The sequence below is a fragment of the Saimiri boliviensis genome, chromosome 1, assembly GCF_048565385.1.
Source record: "Saimiri boliviensis isolate mSaiBol1 chromosome 1, mSaiBol1.pri, whole genome shotgun sequence".
In the NCBI taxonomy this organism is placed as follows: domain Eukaryota; kingdom Metazoa; phylum Chordata; class Mammalia; order Primates; family Cebidae; genus Saimiri; species Saimiri boliviensis.
The window spans coordinates 25,209,167-25,215,166 of record NC_133449.1 but is presented as its reverse complement, the minus strand read 5'-3'; the positions used below and the strand labels follow the sequence as shown (position 1 = coordinate 25,215,166).

General features: G+C 46.3%; 1 protein-coding gene across 1 annotated transcript in view; it reads left to right on the top strand.

The window, feature by feature from the left end:
• Positions 1-3,501: 3,501 nt before the first annotated feature.
• DTNB (dystrobrevin beta) overlaps positions 3,502-6,000 on the top strand; it is a 318,860-nt gene continuing 316,361 nt past the window's right edge. The window contains exon 1 of the mRNA XM_010345791.3: positions 3,502-3,643. The gene's annotated coding sequence lies outside the window, so the exon portion shown is untranslated. The remainder of the gene's footprint in view (positions 3,644-6,000) is intronic.

Sequence of the window (6,000 nt, the reverse complement as noted above, 5' to 3'; positions counted from 1 at the left end):
CGCAACCTCCGCCTCCTGGGTTCAGGCAATTCTCCTGCCTCAGCCTCCTGAGTAGCTGGGATTACAGGCACATGCCACCATGCCCAGCTAATTTTTAGTATTATTAGTAGAGATGGGGTTTCACCATGTTGATCAGGATGGTCTCGATCTCTTGACCTCGTGATCCACCCACCTCGGCCTCCCAAAGTGCTGGGATTACAGGCTTGAGCCACCGCGCCCGGCCCATGCCTGACCTTTAAACCTCTTTAAGCAGAAGTTGCCAGGTCTGTTTTTTATCCTATCTTCTATTTCATAGGCCAGTATGGGGCAGACATTCATTCAATATGAACTGCTTGCGAAAGAGTACCAGCAGCACAGCGCAGGGCATTGCTGTTTGTGTGAGGGGTTCCTCCTTGGTGTTTCTCAACAGATACCCAAAGTGCTGCACAGGTTCTGAATCTCCTGGGATCTATGACTGTTTCAGGTTTCTGAAAAGTCATGAAAAGCTGTTGGCTGGCAGAAATATGGCTTCAGCTGTGTTAGTCTACAAGCAGAAAAAGCCTTGTTCATCATCATCACAGCTAACACCTGCACTGCAGCCAGGTGCAGATCCTGTAGGGCCCAATCAGAAAGCCCAGGCCTGGCCAGGCGCGGTGGCTCATGCCTGTAATCCCAGAACTTTGGGAGGCCAAGGCGGGCAGATCATGAGGTCAAGAGATCAAGACCATCTTGGCCAGTATGGTGAAACCTTCGTCTCTACTAAAAATACAAAAAAAATTAGCTGGGCGGGGTGGCATGAACCTGCAGTCCCAGCTACTCAGGAAACTGAGGCAGGAGAATTGCTTGAACCTGGGAGGCGGAGGTTGCAGTGAGCCAAGATCGCGCCACTGCACTCCAGCCTGGCATCTGGCGACAGAGCAAGGCTGTCTCAAAATAAAAAAGAAAGAAAGCCCCTAGGCCTGCCTCTCATCAGTCACAACCACAGCTGCTCGACTTATTCATGTATCTGACCACCATGAGTGCTGGGTTCTGAAGAACTTGACGTTGGCTGGGCATGGTGGCCATGTCCCAGCACTTTGGGAGGCTGAGGTGGGCAGATCACCTTAGGTCAAGAGAACAGACTGACCAACGTGCTAAAACCCTGTCTCTATTAAAAACACAAATCTAGCCAGGTGTGGTGGCGCGGACCTGTAATCCCAGCTACTTGGGGGCACTGAGGCAGGAGAATCACTTGAACCCAGGAGCTGTAGGTTGCAATGAGAGGAGATTGCGCCATTGCACTCCAGCCTGGGCAACAAATGCAAAACTCCATCTTAAAAAAAAAAAAAAAAGTAATGATTCAGGCCCTAAATAAATCAGTCATGTGGAACCAGAAGAGGGGCTGAATTGTGTAGAGGCTGAGCTCTGAAATGCTGAGTCAGCACACAAACGTTCGAGGCACACAGCGGAACAGGTGAACCCTGCATGAGGAAGTGAGCAAATGTTGAGAGGCTGAGAACGTGAAACAAGAAAGAGATGGAGCAGCTCAGCATCCACAACTGGAAAGCTCTTTCCTGTGCCTGGGTCCCGCTGGCCTCACGCCTCCTTCTCTCCAGCTCTAGAGAGATGGCATGGAAGAGGCCTCGGAAAGGAAGGGAGTGTGTATCTCGCTTCTCTTTCCTTCCTCACGTGATAACAGGGACCATGGAAACATACCCTAATGCTGCCCACGGCTGTCTGGTACATGCTGAAATCTAAAGCAGCTGAGGCTGGATGTGGTGGGTCACACCTGGAATCCCAGCACTTTGGGAGGCCGAGGCGGGCAGATCACTTGAGGCCAGGAGTTTGAGACCAGCCTGGCCAACATGGTGAAACCTCATCTTTACTAAAAATACAAAAATTAGCTGGGCATGATGGTACATGCCTCTAATCCCAGCTGCTTAGGAGGCTGAGGCAGGAGAATCACCTGAACCTGGGAGGCGGAGGTTGCAGTGAGCCAAGATTGTGCCTCTGCACTCCAGCTCGGGCAACACAGCAAGACTCCATCTCAAAAATAAATAAATTAGGCTGGGCGCGGGGGCTCAAGCCTGTAATGAGGGTCCTTCATTACATGGTGAATTCATTCATGGTGAAACCCCGTCTCTACTAAAAATACAAAAAATTAGCTGGGCGTGGTGGCGCGTGCCTGTAATCCCAGCTACTCAGGAGGCTGAGGCAGGAGAATTGCCTTAACCCAGGAGGCGGAGGTTGTGGTGAGCCGAGATCGCGCCATTGCACTCTTGGGTAACAAGAGCGAAACTCCGTCTCAAAAAATAAATAAATAAATAAATAAATAAATAAATTAAAAAATAAATTAAAAATAAAGCAGCTGAGCCTCCCTTCCCTCTCCCACCACCATGCAGGGGAACCCGGGACGTATTTCAGACCTTGCGTGCTGAGCCGGCGGAATGGTCTCTACTTCCATCCCAGCTAGCTTCCAGCGCCCTTTGCACTCTTCCTACAGCCAGAAACCCTTCAAATAATTAACTTTAACAAATAGGAGAAGCTCAGGCTGCACATTATACCACTTGGGGTCACTTAAAAAAATTCAGCCCAGGTGCAGTGGCTCATGCCTGGTCCTAGTGCTTTGGGAGGCTGAGGCCAGAGGATCTCCTGAGCCTAAGAGTTTGAGGCTGCAATGATCAAGACTCCATCTCTTAAAAAAAAATTAGTTCTGCCAGGCGCGGTGGCTCACGCCTATAATCCCAGCACTTTGGGAGGCCGAGGTGGGTGGATCACGAGGTCAAGAGATCGAGACCATCCTGGTCAACATGGTGAAACCCCGTCTCTACTAAAAATACAAAAAATTAGCTGGGCGTGGTGGTGTGTGCCTGTAATCCCAGCTACTCAGGGGGCTGAGGCAGGAGAATTGCTTGAACCCAGGAGGCGGAGGTTGCGGTGAGCCGAGATCACGCCATTGCACTCCAGCCTGGGCAACAAGAGTGAAACTTCTCAAAAAAAAAAAAAAAAAAAAAAAATTTGTTCATCTAGATGAACTTTGGGTGCAGGTATATTTTCTCAAAGGCATACCAGGTGACAGGTGTGTGAGAACAGCTTGAATGACCCTTGAGCCAGTTTAGAAAGTTTTGTCAACATAGAATTTGTTGACATTTTCAGGTGTTTGACAACACTACATAAATAAACAGCCTTTGATAAACTACCAAAACCTATAAGACACTCTTCCTTGGACACTCTAGCCTCTGGATTGCCTTCTTGGGGGTAATTCTTGGGGATCTTTTGGGGTGACATCAAGCCTCCGGCCTCATGAGCTTTGCATGGTATGGCAGAATGATAGCTACTCACACCTGTAATCCCAGCGCCCAGAAAATACTACGACAGAAGTCTCGCTAGCTATCCAAGCCAGTCCAAACTTCAGCTTGACACCCAAGGACAGTTTTATTGAAGAACACAACTGCTGTTCATGAGATAAATCTTAGAAAGCTTTGTCTCGAAAGGTTTTTCATGCAATTTGTCACAGGCTCTCATAATCCACAGGATGATACAGAGTAAAGATCAACACCGCCATCCAGCACTGCCTCTCTTCCCTGCCTTCCGAATCCCACTCAGAGGTGTTGGAGCTGGTTTTCTGTGCCAGCTTCATTCCACATTTGGACAAGACTGAGGACTCAGGCTTCAGCCTCTGGGGGTAAGGATTTCCACATTGTTATTTGCCATGCAAAATAGCAGTTCCTATTCATTTCTTCCAAATCTGCCTCTGTCAACACTGATGGCGCGCTACCCCGTACTGCTGGTACTGTGAGATTTGGCAACATTTTCTGTGTCCGGACTGTGCGGACCTTTGGCAGCCAAGCTCTCACCGTCCCCTGAAAGATGGATTTTGGTTTTTGCCTCCTGTGAAGGACCCTCTTTCTGCTAATCATTTTAATTACTCTCTCTTGGACCGCTTCCAGTCCTGTCACGCCATCTGTAAATGGCAGAGAACAGAACGACACACATTATGGTGTCAATGTATAATAATTTGATACAAAGATGCAATTATGATGTTTTGTTTTGAGTATTGCTATCTGCATGTTCTTGGTATTTTTGGCGGGATGGGGGTGGAGGTGGGAGGAGGAGGCTAGAAGCCAGAGCAGGCTGGACAGTGGATTTTATTTACAACTTTAAGGAATGGTTTTCAGGTTCATTAAATTGTTTTCCTTCAGCTGTTATTACCTTCCTCCTGCCCACACTGACACTCGGGGGCAGGTGTCTGCCCTCCCACGCAGTTCGCTCACATCCTTCTGTAGCCTCCTCCCTGCCGCTCTCAGCTCACTCGCTACCTGGCACATGACCTTGGCGATTCCACCACGCACCTCTTCCCCAGATCATTTATCACTATGGTAATTAAGACTTGGATGTTCAGACTGTGGAATGGAAATAGAACGGGTTCTAGCACAGATTTTAAAAAATATTTTTCTTCCTGCCTCCAAAAAAGTACATGTTCATTTAAGACAAGTTTGAAAATACAAACAAATGCAAAGAAAATTAAAATAATTCTTAATCCTATTACCTAGAGATAACTTCTTCTAATATTTTGATTTATATTCATCCAGTCTTATTCAAGGAACACAACAAACACACACTTTTCCCCTTTATCTTTGAAAAATATATTTGATATGTTCAAAAAATATATGTAACATTACACTCCCCCCATAAGAATCAAAACATTATAAATAGGCCGGGCGCAGTGGCTCAAGCCTGTAATCCCAGCACTTTGGGAGGCCGAGGCGGGTGGATCACGAGGTCAAGAGATCGAGACCGTCCTGGTCAACATGGTGAAACCCCGTCTCTACTAAAAATACAAAAAATTAGCTGGGCATGGTGGCGTGTGCCTGTAATCCCAGCCACTCAGGAGGCTGAGGCAGGAGAATTGCCTGAACCCAGGAGGCGGAGGTTGCGGTGATCGCGCCATTGCACTCCAGCCTGGGTAACAAGAGCGAAACTCCGTCTCAAAAAAAAAAAAAAAAAAAAAAAAAAAAAAAAAAAAAAAACCATTATAAATAATGGCAGTAATTGTCATTTACCTAAGTGTACCCCTTAGACTACCACTTCCTCTCATGGGGTGGGAGTATCATTCCCTTGCCTTATTTTTTTTCCTTGCCTTATTAAAGTAATTTTAGAAATTGCTTGTGTTTATTTGATTTTGGGCTTTGTAAAAATGGTAACATGCTATGAGTCATATGTTTCTTGCGTTTTTCACTAAGAAAGATGTTGGTTAAATTTATCCATGTTGTGTTATGCAAATGTTCTTTTATTTTTGCTGCTGTTTAATATTTCCACTGTGGAGATATACACATTTATACATTCATTTTTCTCTTGCTGGCCATTTGGATTGTTTTCATAAGTCCCAAGAACAGACTGGGGGTGGTGGCTCATGCCTGTCATCCCAGCACTTTGGGAGGCTGAGGCAGGTAGATTGCCTGAGCTCATGAGTTCGAGACCAGCCTGGGCAACATGGTGAAACCCTGTCTCTATGAAATATAAAAATTAGTTGGGTGTGCTGGTGCTCACTTGTGATCCCAGCTACCCTGGATGCTGAGGCACGAGAATTGCTTGAACCGGGAGGCAGAGGTTGCAGTGAGCCAAGATTATGCCACTTCACTCCAGCCTGGGTGCCAGAGCGAGACTCTGCCTCCAAAAAAAAAGTACTAAGGACAGTGCAGTGATTGTACATTCCCCTTGGGGCATGCGTGAAGAGTGTCTTTGGGGTTGAATAGCTAGATATAAGGTATGTAGAATTTCAACTCTGTTAAGTATTGGCAAAATGGTTGTACGATTTATACTCTCACCATTACTGTACAGGAGTTTCCAATTGATTAGTCTTTTTTCCAACATTTGGAATTGTGAAACTTTAAAACTTGCCATGCTAGTAGCTGTACAACTTTGCAGTATTAATTTGCATTTTCCTGAATGCTAATGAAATCGAGGATCTTTTTCTATGTTTATTGGCCATGTGTTTTCTCTTCCATAAAATGCTTGCCCCTTTTTCTATTGTGTTGTCTC